The 17687-nt window shown below is 39.7% G+C and overlaps 1 long non-coding RNA gene across 1 annotated transcript; it reads right to left on the bottom strand.

Annotated features, from left to right (window-relative positions):
• Positions 1-1294: 1294 nt before the first annotated feature.
• LOC128899659 (uncharacterized) lies at positions 1295-16840 on the bottom strand. Its single transcript, XR_008463155.1, has 3 exons — positions 16742-16840; positions 6697-6925; positions 1295-1465 (listed from the first exon to the last, which is right to left on the bottom strand). It is a non-coding gene; the product is annotated as an uncharacterized LOC128899659 (long non-coding RNA).
• Between the last annotated feature and the right edge of the window lie 847 nt (positions 16841-17687).

Raw genomic sequence — 17687 nt, 5'->3', positions numbered from 1 at the left:
AACCCATCACACCAGCTTAGAAAAGTCTCCTCAGCTAAAAGCTGACAAGGCTAATTACAAGCTCTGAACCAGTGGAAGTCACCACTTTACAGTGAAGCGAATTCTTATCCTATATAGAGTACAAGCACGGGGGCAAACTCTGCAGCAATCTGCATAAATGCCAAGCGGTCCCAACCACGATGAGAAAACTGTTTAACTTCCCCAAAAATATATCAGTTCTAAAGAAAACCCTGAAAATTCATGATCTGCATTCTTCCACTATATAAACAGGCAAGTAGTGACCATAAAAATCTGACTAATAATAGCTATAAGAAAATAAATTGAAAATTTACATAAATGCAAGATACAAAATTGTATTTTAAAAAACAGATGGCTTGGTTACTAGGAGGAACTCACATGCTACACTGAATCACATTTGTCATAAGAGATCAAAGTACCTACAAAACCAGCTCTTCAAGCACTCATTAACAATGAAAAGTGGTCAGAGTTTTATCTCATTCTTCTAATATTATCTTCTGAGGTAGAGAATGAAAACAATGCAGCAGGTAGGCCTTCTGTATACAGAAGAAACAGCAGAGTTTCTAAAGAAATAGGTTTTATATAGCATCTGATACTTGCAGAAGAATATAGGTAACCGAAGAAACACTGTTTCATGAGCTTTATCTATTTCATAAGGAAGAGGATGTGGTGATGAGGGAAATCACCACCTACCCATCCAGAGTAGCCCCAGAAGGGTAAGCCAATATTAACTTTGTTTTAACAAGTCTACGACTTTATTTTTAATTACTTGTGATTCAAATAGCTCTGCAAGGATCAGTATTTCAGAGGCAAGACCATAACCAAAGCAAATGGATATTAAAAAACATAACTCATTTAGATTGAGGCTTTGCCCATTTTATTAGGTAAGAAACAATTAAACTATTTCTTATAATATTTCCTTTCTCATTTGTATGATGCAGAATTTTAGCCTGCCTCACTAACAAGGAGTGCCTGAATTTTTCAAATACATAATCCCTTCCTGAAATGTCAAGCCTTAAGTTAATTTGGTTTTCCTTCAACCAAATTAATTTCTGTTCCTCAAAGAGGACTCATTCTTGTAAGCAGTTTCAAAGTTAATTACACTAGTTTCTGCTGTCCAATCTTATTTTACAAATACAGTATATACAGAAAATCTTCCTCCTTTTGACTTCAACAGAAATATCCTACAGAACAGAATTCCTGGTCCGGGTCATCCTTTGCACATTCATCATTTGAGTAGAGTATATTTTCAATAAAACATAAAGCACTTACCCTTCTAACCTGACATCAGGTAAAGATCTGTTGAGTGCAATCATTTCACTTGCCATTAAATTAAATTGATTGATTTTAAACATTTCTTTCATTTTTTCTTGCTCCTCTTTTGGAATGACCACAGGCTTCCCCATCTCTCCAGGTCCTTCATGTGGTTTTTGTACGGGTTCTGGAACTAAGAATATATAAAATGTTGATAACTACTTTAATGCTTACTTTTGTTTGTTTATATATTATTCTGCACTGCAGGAGCATTCCTGTTTAAACCACAGTTCTAACTCACAAGGTTTTGGCAGCAAAACCAAGTTTGCATACTTTGGGGCATGAAATAGTTTGTCTTGGTTTTACTAGCATTATTTTAGTCAACCAAATTACATTCTGAAGTTTGATATTGCTACTCAAAACAGAAACAGTAACACTTGACATGTTTAAACCAAAGAAAACTTAAATAACAAGTATCTGATCAAACTGATGAGGGAGACAAGAAGAAAAATAATCTAGATTCTTTGAACTATTTGAGATTTTAAACAAAACAACAAAACATTTAAAAACTCCTATGCTACATTCTCTTTACAAATACCCCTTTAGTTTCCGCCTGAACTGAAACGTCTTAAGTGCTTGAATACTGAATTTGAAATATATTACTATTTTACAAATTCAGTTTTAGTTAAGAAACATTTAAGATCTAAACAGAAGAACAGGAAATATTCTAAAATAAGGGCACCAAAGCCCTCAGTAATAAACCCAGCTTCAAATTACCTTTAATGCACATTTAGGACAGCACAGTGTAATTCAAGCTTATGCCAAAATGAAACAGCCATATAAAGAATAAAACTACCCCACACCACCAAGCCTGCTATCTTTGCCAAAACACCAGCACTTAAGATACATACTTGCTGACAACCGAAGCACTTTGCTAGTTTGAATTTTGCATTAATTGGTCACAAGCACAACGTGTTCCTTGAGAAACTGTCTGTTAAATACCTGAAGCAACTGCTCTTGCATTCACACAGTAACATTTAGCAGAGAAAATCCTCCCACAGAGATGGTTTCTTTTTACCAAACTCACCTTGACTGCCTTGCTTAAGTCACACAATTCTAGGAGCTGCCAGCCAGACATTTGTACTTGTTCCATTAGGTTTCAGGGTATGTGAAAGCAGATATTGAGCAAATATAGGTGCTTGTTTGAACCATGGGCTAAAATGAGCAAGCAGTTTGCTCTGCATATTTGCCTCTTAAGAAAGTATGGGTGAACACACAATCTGCAATTGCATGATTTTAAACTAGAGTTTGTACATGTTGGGGTTAATTAACATAAAATTACAGAATATAAGGCAGCAATTATTTGGGCTTAATTTTATGGATTTGGCTTGGGGTTATTACATTGGGTATCATAACTTTTTATCACTTGGAAAAAATATTATTAAATTATGAGTGTTCAAGATAGTTAAGATGATTAAACAAAATTACCAGAATATAGTTATATTCACCATGTTTTTCAGGATTCTGAAGAGTGAATGTCTAATCCTACTGGTTTTGATATTTAAAAGAAAGAAAAAAACCCTTCCTTTTTCATTTACACTTCCAGTTGTTTTTTAACTTGGTCTAACCTAAAGTAACTGAAAACTGATCTTTCACATTTGTAGATCTTTTTGTTAGACGCTAGTTTAGCAGATTAGTTGAATCCAGATGTACAAATTCCACAAATTCATCAGTAGAGTTTTTTAATTTCTTTATCAAATATGCACTATTTTATTGCACATTTTACTTAAATACTCTCTTCTCCTGCTGAAAAACCCATTTACCAACAGATATTTTACAGAACTCACTAAATGCAAAGACTGTCAAGCATGCACTGCAGGCAGAGACATTATTTTCCTTGGAAAGTTAACCATCTTCTTTCAGGTTTCTGAATTTATGTTAATATGTTTTCCCACAAAAACATGTAGTTTTCATATAAGCACAAACCAGTAACATTCTCCTAAAATGGCCAGTATTTTGTCCAAAATTCACACCACCACACTCTTTTGCTATTTAACTATGAAAAAAAAATCCTTTAGAGGTCTGTAGACACTTACTGATGACATACTTCTAACAACCAGAAACTTAATTTACAGGTTTTGGAGCTAAATAAATTACTCCATCATCACCTGCCCAACCAGAAATCAAGTAATGTTTTTCCAGACATGTCTCATTTGTATCAGTAAAGCATCAGTTTCAAAGGGGGGCTGGGTCTCTTTTCAGATCTTTGTTAAAACTAAGGAACTCTTTATGGACTACAAATTTCTTTTTGTCACACAACATGTCTGATGAAAAACAGATACTTCAGAATTTAAAGGGATGGATTGTTCCATGACACATCATTAGGAACCACAACAGTGACAAACTGACCAAAAGAAAGTCTCGTCACCTTTGAAGGAACCATTATAATTGAAAGAAAGCCACATAGATAGGTAAAATTTCAGAGAAGTTTTGTATTTTACACTCAATTCAGCCATGATAGGACAAGATTGATTTATGAGAATAGTTTCTATTTTCAAAAATTAAATCAGAGTTTTGTATCTTGAGGCTGTTCATTTTTCTTCTTCAGAATTTTGTATGCAGATGAAGATATTCCAGTCACAACTTCTGTCTTTACCAAAATGTTCTGAATTCAGGAAACAAGGTCTTGAAAATTGATTAGTTTGTAAGTTTATTTAGAATCTGCATCAAGTGCCAAAGCTGAAGCTCCTTTGCAGTCATAACTTTAAGAAGACTGTAACTGGGGATAAGGAAGGAATGAATCATTTGATTTTCCTTTAAGTCGAGATCTCAGAGCTGACATACAGGATTCCTACAGAAGTAAGACAGAGCTACACACATGAAAAATCTTTATTAATAATCTTTATTAATAAACCCACAGTACTGCCCCCCATCTGGAAACAACAGTGCTCAGCTAGCTATCCTATGCATTTTACCTTCGGGAAAAAAATATTATGTAACACTGATGATGCTTACTACAGTTCAGTGATTTTTCTCTCCAGCTCTTAGCAACCTTTAAACTTACAAAACCAATCTTCCATCAACAACAATGACTCTGTGTGAATTTGATGAGTCATCAGGAATGACAAAAAGCAAGCCACCACTTAGAAGACAGTGCCAGTAGAAAGAACATCTGTGACAGCTTGAGCAAGGAGTGCACACCATTCAGGTCAGATGGCTAGCTCCCCACAGGTGAGAAAACTTCAGAAATGGAGAGAGCTTCCCTCGACCTACTCCCACTTTCTGGAGTGGTCACAGTGGGGAGAAGGATCAACAGTATCAGCCAGGTCAAGCACAAGCTCCATCTCAGCTCCATGGACAGATGCTGGAACCAACACTTCCAGGTGTTCTGACCCCACCTCTGCAGTCTACCTCCTGAAGCTACTACTGTCTTATACCACCATGATGGAGGAGGTGGGCAAAGGCTTAACCCTACATCAAAATCATCCCAAATAACTTACAGTCACTACATTCCAACTATCCCTCTTCCAGTATCACCCAGCCCCCTGCTACCCAGCCCACATACCAGGCTCCCTTTTCCAAAAACATCTCCACTTCAGCTTTCTTATTCACATCCTGTTAAGTGCTTGTCCCTTTGGTTCCCTCATCTCCACACTGTTTTGCAGTGCTCTAGCTGCATGTTGATAACACAGCAGTGTTTTGGCTACCGCTGAACCTAGCACCAAGGCTGTACTTTTCTAACATTCCCTCGCCCCAAGAGTACGCTGAGGGGTGGGCAAGGTCTTGGGAGGTAACACAGCTGGGCCAGCTGGGCCAAACTGGGGTATTCTATGCCATATGATGTCAGCTCAGATATCTAAGCTAAGTGAAAGAAAGCAGTGTGCGGGAAATTTATTGGCAGCATCTGTGCTCTGGAGCCCTGCTTCCTGGGAGTTGATGGGAAGTAGAGAATATCATCTTCATTTGCTTTTGCTTCCAAGCACAGCCTTTGGCTTTGGCTTTGCATTTTATTAAATTGCTTCTATCTCAACTCCTGCACTTTTGTTTATTTTCTCTCTTCCCTGTCCATCTAAGAAAGGAAGTGGTAGATTGACCTTGGCAGCCTTCAGCCAGGACCGTGCCGTGCCACCACACTACAGCCATGGTTTCTAGCAAATATATTTTCCCACATACCTTACTACAAGTCAGTTTGGGTTAACCAAGGAACATGTACATTAATTTAACATTGATTAGAAAACTTAGTTTTTTATAGAAGCAATGAAACATAACGCAGTATGCATAAGGCAGTGAAAGACAGCTTGCCTTTCCAGTGGGAAACACCATACTACAAAATTAGGTATTTCACATGAACCAGAAATGGCAGCTTCTTGTAATTCTATATGCCTGTGCCTAGACATTGCAGAGATGAGAATTCTCCCAGCACCAACCATTTCTCCCACGTGATCTACTATGATGATGTCTCTAAAATAAAATTGGTAACATGGACAGCGCTGGCGTTCAAAAAAACCAACCAAAACAAAGGTTGTGTACCAGGTGCTCAAAAAACTAAGATGGCAGTAGGAAAACTGAAAGTTAATCTGAATACCTCAGTACTGAATGATACAGCTCTAACCCACTCTCCCTCATATTTGTCACTTGTACATAAAAATTTATTCTAGTTATTTTCATTAATTTATTTATATTACACTGTTGAACTACCTGAAAGAACGTTGTAGCGAGGTGGCTGTCATTCACTTCTCCATAGTACCAAGTGATAGGACAAGAGGAAATTGTGTGAAGTTGACCAGGGAAGGTTTACATTTGATGTTAGAAGAAACTTCAGCACTGAAAGGGTTATCAAATGCTGGAATAGACTCCCCAGGGGAATGGCTGAATCACCATCCCTTAAGGTGTTTAAAAGATGCATAGATGTGGTACTAAGGAAGATAGTTTAGCACCAGACTTGATAGTTATTGGTTGGACTCTAAATCTTAAAGGTCTTTTCCAATCAAAATGACTCTATGATTCTATGATTCATAGTTCCCTCTTGCTCCAGTCACTGGGCAAACAAATTTTGTCTTGGTTTTGGTTGTTTAGGTTGTTGGGTTTTTGGTTTTTTGCTTCTTCACTGGTGGAAATTTAGAACATACACTATATTAACATAGCTTACATTCCTGAACTACTTGATGCACAGCTGCTTTTTTTTAATGTATATATACACATTAGTGCTTAGAATTCTGTATCTTAAGTATATCAGCGTGCAATATACACCTCAAGCACCATACTCCACCACCCAGTCATTCAAAGGAACATCCAACATTCCACAATACCTAAAAGCTGATGCTATACTACACCGAGGAGGGGGGTTGGGGGAAAGGGGGAGTGGTGTCAGGGAATAAAAGGATTCAGATGTTTAAAAGAATGTTTAAAAGGTAGAAAACTCACCATCTCCAGCAGGCAGGCCTCGTTCTTTTTTATCATCACATTTGTTACATTCACTGAAATACAGCAATAGAAACATATCCACAAGGACCCAAACCAAAGAGGTGGCAAGGACCACCTTGCAATATGCAATTTTTTTCATGGCACTTTAAGTCAAGTACAAAAATTAAAACGTATAAATAAAAATATCAACAAGTTGCTTTAATCCAGTTCGAAAGATCACGTTCTGTATCTGGAAAACAAAAACAACAACAATTCACAAAGTTACCCAAGGATAGCAGCTAAAAGTAGTCTACAGTTAACTACAGTTTGAAGTTAACCATTTAATTCCCAAATGCTGTATGTATCAAAATGAATGCTCTATGTATTCCAATGACATTAAGGGAATGGAGTCAACTAAAGCATCATTACTTCAGTCATTTATTATGTTAATATTCATCACCTGAAATGTTAAGTCAATGACCAAAACAGGGTTCTGCCAAGCTACTAGATAAGAGGATAGGTACAGCTAACAAAATTAAAAGGCACTATCTGGATTCTCTGGAAATCAGAACAAGATAAATGAATGGAAACCAGGAATACCTCAGGAAGCAGGGTGTCAGTCTTTGCTGCACAAAGCCCAAGGCTAACATTTCTCATGCTCCTGTAGTATACGCTGACTTTCTGGACCGGTTACTAGGAATATTAGTCTACAAATGTCTGTATTTTACATAGATGAAACAGCACATTTCACCTTCATCACAAAGACAAATTCTTTGCTTCTAGCGAGCAGAAAATAGAAATCCCTTTAGGTAAAGTTCAACAGTAGGCAAAGTAGAAAGTACTCAACAAGCCACTGTGATCGCTCACTAGGCATTCAAAGCTAAAGGTATCAACTGATAGTTTTCATGCTTAAAGTGACTTTGTTAGTTTAATGCTTGATCGTAGAGCAGATTTTTAGATATTTTTCAACATGTATGCATTAAAATTTTAGAATGCCAACCTTTAAAATTATCTTTTGTCCCACTCAAATTACAAGCAATTTTGTTACAAGGACTGCTTATTTCTGTAATCAACAACTGCGTAGGCTGGCATCAAGAACAGCTTTAAGCTTCTTTACTTACATTAAAAGCTCGCGGTTTTAAACTTTTGTTTTTAACTAATGGCTTCCCCACCAATGCTGATGCGTTTCAACACAAAGTACTCCTGAAGTATTTCCCAGTGGGAAGGGGTTACTAGTTAAAGCCAGAATTGCATATATTCTTAGCTTATAAAATAAAATCACTCTTTGCGAAACACACCATAATTTTAAAGTTGACATACACATAGCTTCTCCTACATACTTTTGGCCTAAACTGAAGAATTTATTGGAAAGGAGAACTTGAATCATAAGCCAAAATTATGCAAAAACCTCACCAAAAGATGGTATCATTAAGACCACCACTGCTGTAGTATTTCATTGTTGTAATTTGACTCCTGCCTCCCTCTCAGTTCTTGAGGGAAAATCCTATCACATCCTTCTAAGCACAGCTTATTTCTTCTTAGCAGCAGCAGAAATATTCATGTCTCCATGTATCTGCACACACTTTAGTGGCACAGGTTTGGATGGCACAGCAACATAGAAGCCTGTAGCCTTCCCCTTGTACAAGGCTAACAGGGTGTATCCTGCTTCCTGAGTAAGTGTGCATTTAATACCAAGAGTTTTGTTTGAGACAATCAGTCTGCATATATATTGTTTTGCTATAGAATTATATAATGCTTTGGGCTGGAAGTGACTGCCAAAGGTCATCTAGTCCAAACCCCCTGCAGTGAGCAGGGACATACTCCAATAGATTGAGTTGTTCAGAGTCCTGCTGAGCCTGAGCTTGAGTATCTTCTGTGGGCAACCTGTTACAGGGTTCCACCACCCTCATGGCAAAGAACTTGTTCCTGATGTCTAATCTAAATCTATTTTTCTCTAATTTCAAACCACTGCCCTTCATTCTATCATTACAGGCCTTTAGAAACAGTCCTTTTCTAGTCCCCTTCAAGTAATGGAAAGTTGTTATTGGGTCACCCCAGAGCCTTTCTCCAGGCTACACAGGGAAGACTGTACAAAATTTAAAACTGCAAAAGTATCTGTAAGTAACAGCTTGATAAAACAGCAGATGAAATAACCACAACAAAACATTAAGATATGCTAAGAAAAAATCCTGGGGGGTTGATTGTTTGGTTTGTGGGTATTTTTGGTTGGTTGTTAGGGGATTTTTTTCTATTCTTTGTTGTTTGTGTTGTTCTCTTCTTTTGGGAGGTTAGTTTGTTTTAAAAATAGGTGCAAGATGGGCCTGAACTTTGGATCTTAGAGTTGCACTACAAAGCCCTATAAAACCATCAGCTTGGTGATCAGTAGCAGAGAAAGAAAAATAATTTGTTACAGACTATTACAAGAAAAGCAGAAACCAAAGCATCACTATGCCATCACAAAGTATCTGCTTTCTCATCTTAAGCACTGCATGAACATCCAATTTTGTCATTTCAAAAAGGGTAAGAAAGATTAGAAAGGAAAAGCAAGAAAGGCACAAGGGTGAAGACAACAAGTAAGAGCTTCACTGCAAGACGTTAGTGAAGAGAACTGGCTTACTGGCTGGAAAAGATGTAACTAAATCAAGTGGCATGTTTACAAAATCAAAAGCTGCATGGAGATACTAAGTACAGAACAGCTGCTGCCTATTACTAATACTTCTTGTATTAGCAGAAATCAAGTGAAGTTATTCCTCAGAATGTGCAGTTAGAGAGGGAAACCACCTGCTACAGTACGCTGCCAGTGCTGCAAGTCTGTTCATCAGATACTATATACCAAGTCTTCCACCCTAATTCAAAACAGTCCCTGACTGTGACTTGCAAGTAACTGCATGCTAGAACAGTGCTGTGAGGAAATACTGTTATGATTTCCTCTGTTCCCTTCCCTAGATATACACTGTCAACAACAAATACTGCATTCAGAAGAAATCTGACAGGGAACAATTGTAATTAAATTCTCCAGAAAGTAGAGATCTTCTTTTGCTCTAATTCAGGACATCCCTGAAATGATCTGGCAAAGAATCAAGTCATACCACCACACTGCTTTCACTTAAAGAGAACAAATGCTAATTAAAAGTAACATGTTTTAAAAGAAAACTAAATAAATTCTTATCTCAAATTTCTTGAAGTTCAGATTCTTGAAACAAAGTGTAAAAGTACTGAAATGTAAACACACACAGGAGCATAGTGGTCCTCAAATTAGCAAGGCATCAAAAAAGAACTGCAATCCAGGACTTTTTGTTCATAAAACACCAACTCTATGAAGTGCTTTAAAATGCATAGGATGGCACTCTATCTGATTCTAAAACAAGAAAATGCCTTTGAGACTTCAGTGAAATGTCAGAGACACTTAGTGAACCCCTTGAGGGTTCAGGGAAGTGATTAATGGACAGCAATGCAAAAGTTCAACACACACTGGTTGGCCTCTCCCTGGACCTTCAGACAAAGGTTCTCACTTCCTCATGAGGACTGAATGAATTATATCGGATTTTTATCACTGGTTTTACCATAGCACTTCCACTGTCTGCTTACACACAAAATTTAGGCAGCACAACAGTGAAGCAGAGGGGCCCCAAAAGTCTGCTGAAGCAACTGCTCTTAGCAAACCAGAGCCTTGACCCAGACATAAAGAGGACTCCACCAACCACAGCTTGGGCTGTTAAGAAATACTATGAATATATCTGGTGCTGGAGCCATGGTGTGGTCTCCCCCATGCGAGTGGTGCTCTGACTGAGGTGCTGTTTGTTCCACTGAAGGGCCTACAGGACAGAGTGGGCAGACTTGTACACCGTGAGAAGGGCAAACGGTAGGTAGATGTGTTTTCAGAGACCCTGCAGTGCCCTTGATGAAAGAAGACACAATCAGACACCCAAGATGGAGACCAAGTGAGTGACAAACCCAGAAAATTAGCAACTTACGGCAACAGAAGAATGCAGATGCGCATTTCCAGAACAGCTGTACTGTCCAAGATGCTATTTAAAGAGTGATGAGTACTGCCTTTGGCTATTCACTCACGGACGAATACTGTCTATCTAGACTTTCAAAAAGCTTGTGATGCTGTTTCCCACAGAATTCTCAGGGACAAACTGGCTGCTTGTGGCTTGGATGAGCAATGCTCTGCCGGATAAAGCACTGGCTGGGTGAAAGGGCCCAAAGAGTGGTGATCAATGGAGTTAAATCCAGCTGGCAGCCAGTCACAAGCAGTGTTCCTCAGGGCTCAGTGTTGGGACCATTTCCATTTAACATCTTTATCAATGATCTTCGATGAAAACACAAGAGTGTGTCAGCAGTAAGTTTGCAGATGACACCTAGTTGGGTGGACATGTTGATCTGCACCAGGGTAGGGAGGCTCTATAGAGGGGCTTGGACAGATCGGATCCATGGCCAATGTTACCAGGATGAGCTTCAACAAGGCCAAATGCCAAGTTCTGCACTTGGGTCACAAGAACCCCAAACAATGCTACAGGCTTGGGGCAGTGTGGCTGGAAAGCTGTCTAGAAAAAGAGACCTGGGGGCTCTAACTGACAAGCAGCTAGATATGAGCAAGCACTGTGCCCAGGTGGCCAAGAAAGCCAATGGCATCCTGGCTTGTATCAGAAATGCTGTGTCCAGCAGGAGCTGGAGAATAAATCTGATGAAAAGGGACTGAAGGAGCTGGGGATGGTTGGTTTGAAAAAGAGGAGGCTGAGTGGAGACCTCATTGCTCTCTACAACTACCTGAAAGGAGGCTGAGGAGAGGCTGGTGCTGGTCTCTTCTCACAGGTAATTAGTGATAGAACAAGAAAGAACAACCTCAAGCTGTGACTGGGTAGGTTTAGACTGGACACTAGGAAAAAAAATTCACGGAAAGAGTGGATGTGCTTAAAGGTGGTTTGGATGTGGTGCCTGGGGATACGGTTTAAGGGTGAACCTTGTAGAGCAGGGTTAATGGTTGGACTTGGTGATCCAAAGGGTCTTTTTCAACGTGAATTTTTCTATGAGTCTGTGCAATTCAGTACTTAAAAAGTACAGCTTGAACAAGCATCAGTTTAAGGAAAATGAAAAAATATATCCACAATATAAAAAAAAAAATCCAAAAAAATCCAAAAATATATCCAGAACCTGATACTGTTAAATAATGTAGAAGTACTGCCTATGGCCTCTCAACCTGTAGCTGAGAAAGAAAAACTGAATCTAAAGCAAGTGAGTATAAGAGGGAAAGTGAAGGATGGATGTGAAGAACCTTACCCTCAGCACAATACTGTGCATGTTCATTATGTACAAATCAGTTGACAGTAGCAGAAGTTACCTGCTGAACAGACACCTTTGTGATGGGAAAACAGACTGTGTGAATGCATGCTTAGGAGCTCCATGGTCTGCCTGTACAAATACAGCCTGCTGCTTGCTCTGTAGAATTTAAATTTGCAAACAAATACAGCAATGGTTTTTTGTAACAAACACTGCAATAATTTAATGAACGGATCACGAAACTGGGCAATTTTAGAATACATAGAATACATAGAATAAACCAGGTTGGAAGAGACCTTCAAGATCATCGCGTCCAACCCATCAACCAATCCAACTCCGTCCAAGCAACTAACCCACGGCACCAAGCACCCCGTCAAGTCTTCTCCTAAAAACCTCCAGTGATGGCAACTCCACCACCTCCCCAGGCAGCCCATTCCAATGTGCAATCACTCTTTCTGTATAGAACTTTTTTCTAACATCCAGCCTGAATCTCCCCTGGCGCAGCCTGAGACTGTGTCCTCTTGTTCTGGTACTGCTTGCCTGGGAGAAGAGACCAACATCCGTCTGTCTACAACCTCCCTTCAGGTAGTTGTAGAGAGTAATAAGGTCACCCCTGAGTCTCCTCTTCTCCAGGCTAAGCAACCCCAGCTCCCTCAGCCTCTCCTCGTAGGGCTTATGTTCCAAACCCCTCACCAACTTTGTTGCTCTTCTCTGGACTCGTTCCAGCAAGTCAACATCCTTCCTAAACTGAGGGGCCCAGAACTGGACACAGTACTCGAGGTGCGGCCTAACCAGTGCAGTGTACAGGGGCAGAATGACCTCCCTGCTCCTGCTGACCACACTGTTCCTGATGCAGGCCAGGATGCCATTGGCCCTCTTAGCTGCCTGGGCACACTGCAGGCTCATGTTCAGTCTACCGTCGACCAGCACCCCCAGGTCCCTCTCAGCCTGACTGCTCTCGAGCCACTCTGACCCCAGCCTGTAGCTCTGCATGGGGTTGCTGTGGCCAATGTGCAGAACCCGGCACTTGGATGTGTTAAATCTCATGCCGTTGGACTCTGCCCATCTGCCCAGCCTGTCGAGGTCCCTCTGCAGAGCCTCTCTACCCTCCAGCAGATCAACTCCTGCCCCCAGCTTGGTGTCATCAGCAAATTTACTGATGATGGACTCGATGCCCTCGTCCAGATAATCAATAAAGATGTTAAAGAGCAAGGGGCCCAGTACTGATCCCTGGGGCACACCACTGGTGACTGGCTGCCAGCTGGATGTGGCACCATTCACTACCACTCTCTGGGCTCGGCCCTCCAGCCAGTTCCTAACCCATCTCAGTGTGCTCCCATCCAAGCCATGGGCTGACAGCTTGGCCAGGAGTTTGCTATGGGGGACGGTGTCAAAGGCCTTGCTGAGGTCCAGGTAGACTACATCCACAGGCCTCCCCACATCCACCAGGCGGGTCACCTGATCATAGAAGGAGATCAGGTTGGTCAGGCAGGACCTGCCCTTCCTAAACCCATGCTGGCTGGGCCTGATCCCTTGGCCGTCCTCTAAGTGTTGCGTGATTGCACTCAGGATGACCTGCTCCATAATCTTTCCTGGCACTGAGCTTTCCTTTTTTCACCATATCTGATCAGGCTTTCCCTTCTAGGGAGGAGAAGTTGGTTGGTTACTTGGTTTTAATTTTTATGTGTTTTGGTTTTTCGGTTGGTGTGTTTTGATATTTTGGGGGTTTTTATTTGAGGGTGGTGGGGGTTATGGATAGAGATCTGCTGTTTCCTCTATTTCAAACAGTATTTAGTCCTGCAAAACGACTGAGCTACTTTTTGTTTAGAATTTTGGTATTTCTCTGAAGGTTGTGGTGTGTGTGGTTTAGTTTTTATTTTATGTTTTAAATAAATGTAGTTAAGTGTTTTGTTTGTTGACTTGATATGCAAGTTCTGCAGTTACTTTAGGCAGAATTCAGCCAGCATCTCTAAGATAAACATCGTAGCTTCAGCATGTAGCATCAAATTTTCTTTACCTGTAATGTTTTCAAAGTTTTTATTCTGAAAAACATTCAATTATTTATTTTTTATGTGTATTGAAGGCAAAGGAAAATAATATTCCTTGAATGTATTTGGTATTTCTGCAAGTTCCCCTTCCAGACTTTTTAAACTACAGTAGGAAGTTTTCAGGACTAGAGGTTTTTGCAGTTACTTGTATAAGGATAGTTGAATCTGTTCACTGCATTTACCCTGTGTTTCCAGAAATCCCCCTTATATATTTTTTAATTAGCTGACTCTGCTTTTCTTTAACCTGTATTCTTGTTTATTAGGGATTCATCTTTAATGATAATGGATTTGCCTGTGTAATTTTCTGCCATCTTTAAAAGTGTCTGAAGAATTAATGCAAATGTTATTCTACTCTAGCTTTGATGCATATCTAAAGAATAATCATAAGCTTTAGGAAGGTCAGATATTTTAGAATATATGAGACTTCACTTGAAAGATTCAACAATTTCTCCTAACGTATGTCTAAAGTTTCAAGAATGTCTTGTAAAAGATTTAGTCTCTTGACTGTTCATAGTCTGCTTAGATCTTTCTCCATGAAAATGTGCAACTAGCTTGGTGACAGTTAATTATTCTGATCTTTAGTGAAAAATTTCTCCTCAAAAGTTGTCTTCATTAGTTGTATTCATTAGTGTTTTCAAGAAGAATCCGCTTATTTCCCAAAAATGCTTCAAAAGCAACTACTGCCTGATGTGTGCAAACTGAAAACAGTATCATCTGCAGAACATTCTGTCAAATATTTAACATGTCCATGTGAAGAGGGAGCTATAGATAAGGATAGTATTAATTTCAGTTCAGTTTCAGCTGGTAAAGACTGAATTTGCAGATTGATATTTTAATGTAGAGCTTAAAAAATTTTGGAAGTAAATTCTGTTTTCTGGACTATGCAGAAAGGAAGATGGAAAATATGACCACTGAGAATATGGAACAGATTACTATGTTTTTACTTCTACACAGGCTACCCCAGTGTGTATTTTTTAAAGAAGGTTGCTCACAAGAAGAAATCTCATCTTTTTTGGCAGGAATTTGAATAAGCAGTCAGCTGGCCTGTTCTACTTACACCTCATCTTGCACCTGCCAGGTGATTTTAAACAGTCTTTGGAATGTGTGACTTCTTGATTATTAGAAATTCTTGACTATTTGTATGCATTTGGTCTTAGTGAGCTTATGCTTTGTGACGCCAAATGGTGCTGCTTCTGACCAGAAACCTTTGTGCTGTTACATCATGTCACAATCCGGAGTAAAATATGCAGAAGTGCTTACAGGTTTTTATTGCAGATGGCATCCAGTGTAAGTACAGATGAAACTGACGCAAAGACAAAAATGACTGAATAGTTGTATGTCACACTGAAAAGAGTAAGCACTCTTTTCTGTGCCAACTGTGTTGTTAAAAGAGGTGGTAAAGTGAAACAATGAACTTTATATGAGCAGTAATTTTAAAGATGACCTTTTTCTGTAGTGTCAGGTATATCATGGATTTTGTCAGGAGGGGGGAAAAAAAATTACTTGACCTTCAGAAGTAACAAGACTTGAATGTACTGTTTTCCCTCCTTTCACTTTATTCTTGATAAGTTACAGCTTCTGTGTCTAATCCTTCCAAAGTTTTTTTAGTACTCCTTTTACTTCCACAATGGAAAGGCTTTGTCATCCAGTGCTTTGAAGGGGAAAAAAATTACCTAGTTTTGCAACAATTTTCAGTCTTGTTACAATCATCAGTAGCAAAGACAATTACTAAACTTCATAAGATTTATTCCACAGGCCCTTCACCAGCTTCATTGCCCTCCTCTGCACTTGCTCCAGTACCTCAACATCTCTCTTGTATTGTGTCCAAAACTGAACAACCACAGTAACAGATAAACTATTCTTGGGCTAGTATCTAAAGGGATTCTTATCAACACCTGTTTAATAGCTACAGTAGCTGAACTGGTCCATCAGGATCCTGAAGGAATGGAAAAACATAGGATATGCATGTGGTGTTTTAACCCTGTCTAGAGACCAGGTGCCAAACAAACCTGTTCTATCAGACCCCTGCTCAGGTGGACAATGGAGAAAATACAACAACATACTTGTGGGTCAAGACAGAGAGATCATCTACCAATTACTGTCACAGACAAAACAGTCTCAACTTGGGGAAGTCAGTTTGATTTATTACCAATTAAACCAGAGTGGAATGTCAAGAAATAAAACCTAATCTTAAAACACTTCCCTTCACTCCTCCCTCCTTCGCAGGCTTAAGTTCATTCCCTGTTTCTTTACCACCTCCTTCCCAGCCATGTAGGAAATGGGAGTTGTGGTTAGTTCATCACACATTGTCTCTCCTGCTCCTTCTTCCTGAGGGGGAGGGCTCCATACTCTCTTCCCTTGCTCTAATGTAGGGTCCCCTCCCACAGGAGGTAGTCCTTCACAAACTTCCTCTTCTGCAGCTGCTGTTCTGCAGCAGCTGGTTCCCCCCATCATTTCTTTCTTAAATACTACTGCCATCACTGAGTGTCTTGACTGCAGTCAGCAGTAGGTCGGTCTTGGAGACAGCTGGCATTGGACACAGAGGAAGCTTCTAGCAGCTTCTCATAGAAGCCACCCCTATAATCTCCCCACTACCAAAACTTTGCCATGCAAACCAAATACAATACAAAGTAGTAGCATATATGCAGACTCTAAGCGCTCCCTTTGCTCTAAGATACAAAGCATACAGACCTGACCAAATGAAGAAAAATTTCTGTATCACATTTTATACTAACCTCCTCTGCAAGTTTACAGCCATCTGGATGGTCCACTAGCACCAGCAGCAAAATCCTGATACATCACTGTAGAGGTCCTCTGGTAGGAACCATAGAGCAGCATAGTGGTCTAGGCCATTCTGACAGGAACAGAGAAGCAAAAGAGGTCTTCTACTCACAAGATCTTAAGGGCTGTCCTAGAAGAACAGAAATTCAAGTAAGTTCCAGACTCAATTTTCACAGAACTTGAGGTAGAAAGGGAAGAAGTTCCCCAGCATTTAAGACTCCAAAATCATATGCAAAGGACAAAGAGCCAAAAACAGGCAGTGAACTGAGCCTGTGAGGAAAACAACACATGCAAGGTAGAGTGGAGAAGTGGAACAGTCATCAACATTTTTTAGCCTTTCAGAGGATAGAAGTGGGAGGATTGTCTGTCCTCCCAAATAAGCAGTCATCTATTTCTGAGTGCTGTATCTGTCACCATTTATCCAATCACAAACACTTAGCACAACAAACTATGAGCTGTTCTCAATATGGTTAGAAAACAGCCTCATCAACAGCACACATTCACATGAGCAGCCCCACAAATGGTCATTCATCCAGATTGTTTCCCCATGCATATTCCAGTGTGTAGATACAAGGTTTTGTACATTCCTTCATCTCCCACCCACAAGTTAAACATCAGCATTTATGACAGCAGTTTTTGTTAAAAAAGTGTTCAACTAACAAAGACCTGATGCTTAAGAAACAATGTTTTCTCACTTCTATAATAAAATGACACCTTTATTACTACGCCTGAGCCTTTCCAAGTGTTGTGTTAAAATTTTAGCAATGTTGGATTCCTTCACATCTCTCCCTTTATCCAGGTAATAGCATCTCAGACACAGCTGTAAGCAACTCGAAAGTAAACAATATATCTTAACTGACAACAGATTTTTTCCAGTTTTCATGCAGCTGCAACTTGCCT

The sequence above is a fragment of the Dryobates pubescens genome, unplaced genomic scaffold (assembly GCF_014839835.1).
Source record: "Dryobates pubescens isolate bDryPub1 unplaced genomic scaffold, bDryPub1.pri scaffold_115_arrow_ctg1, whole genome shotgun sequence".
In the NCBI taxonomy this organism is placed as follows: Eukaryota; Metazoa; Chordata; class Aves; order Piciformes; family Picidae; genus Dryobates; species Dryobates pubescens.
The sequence above is the reverse complement of the archived record's forward strand: the minus strand, read 5'-3'. Positions and strand labels throughout refer to the sequence as shown.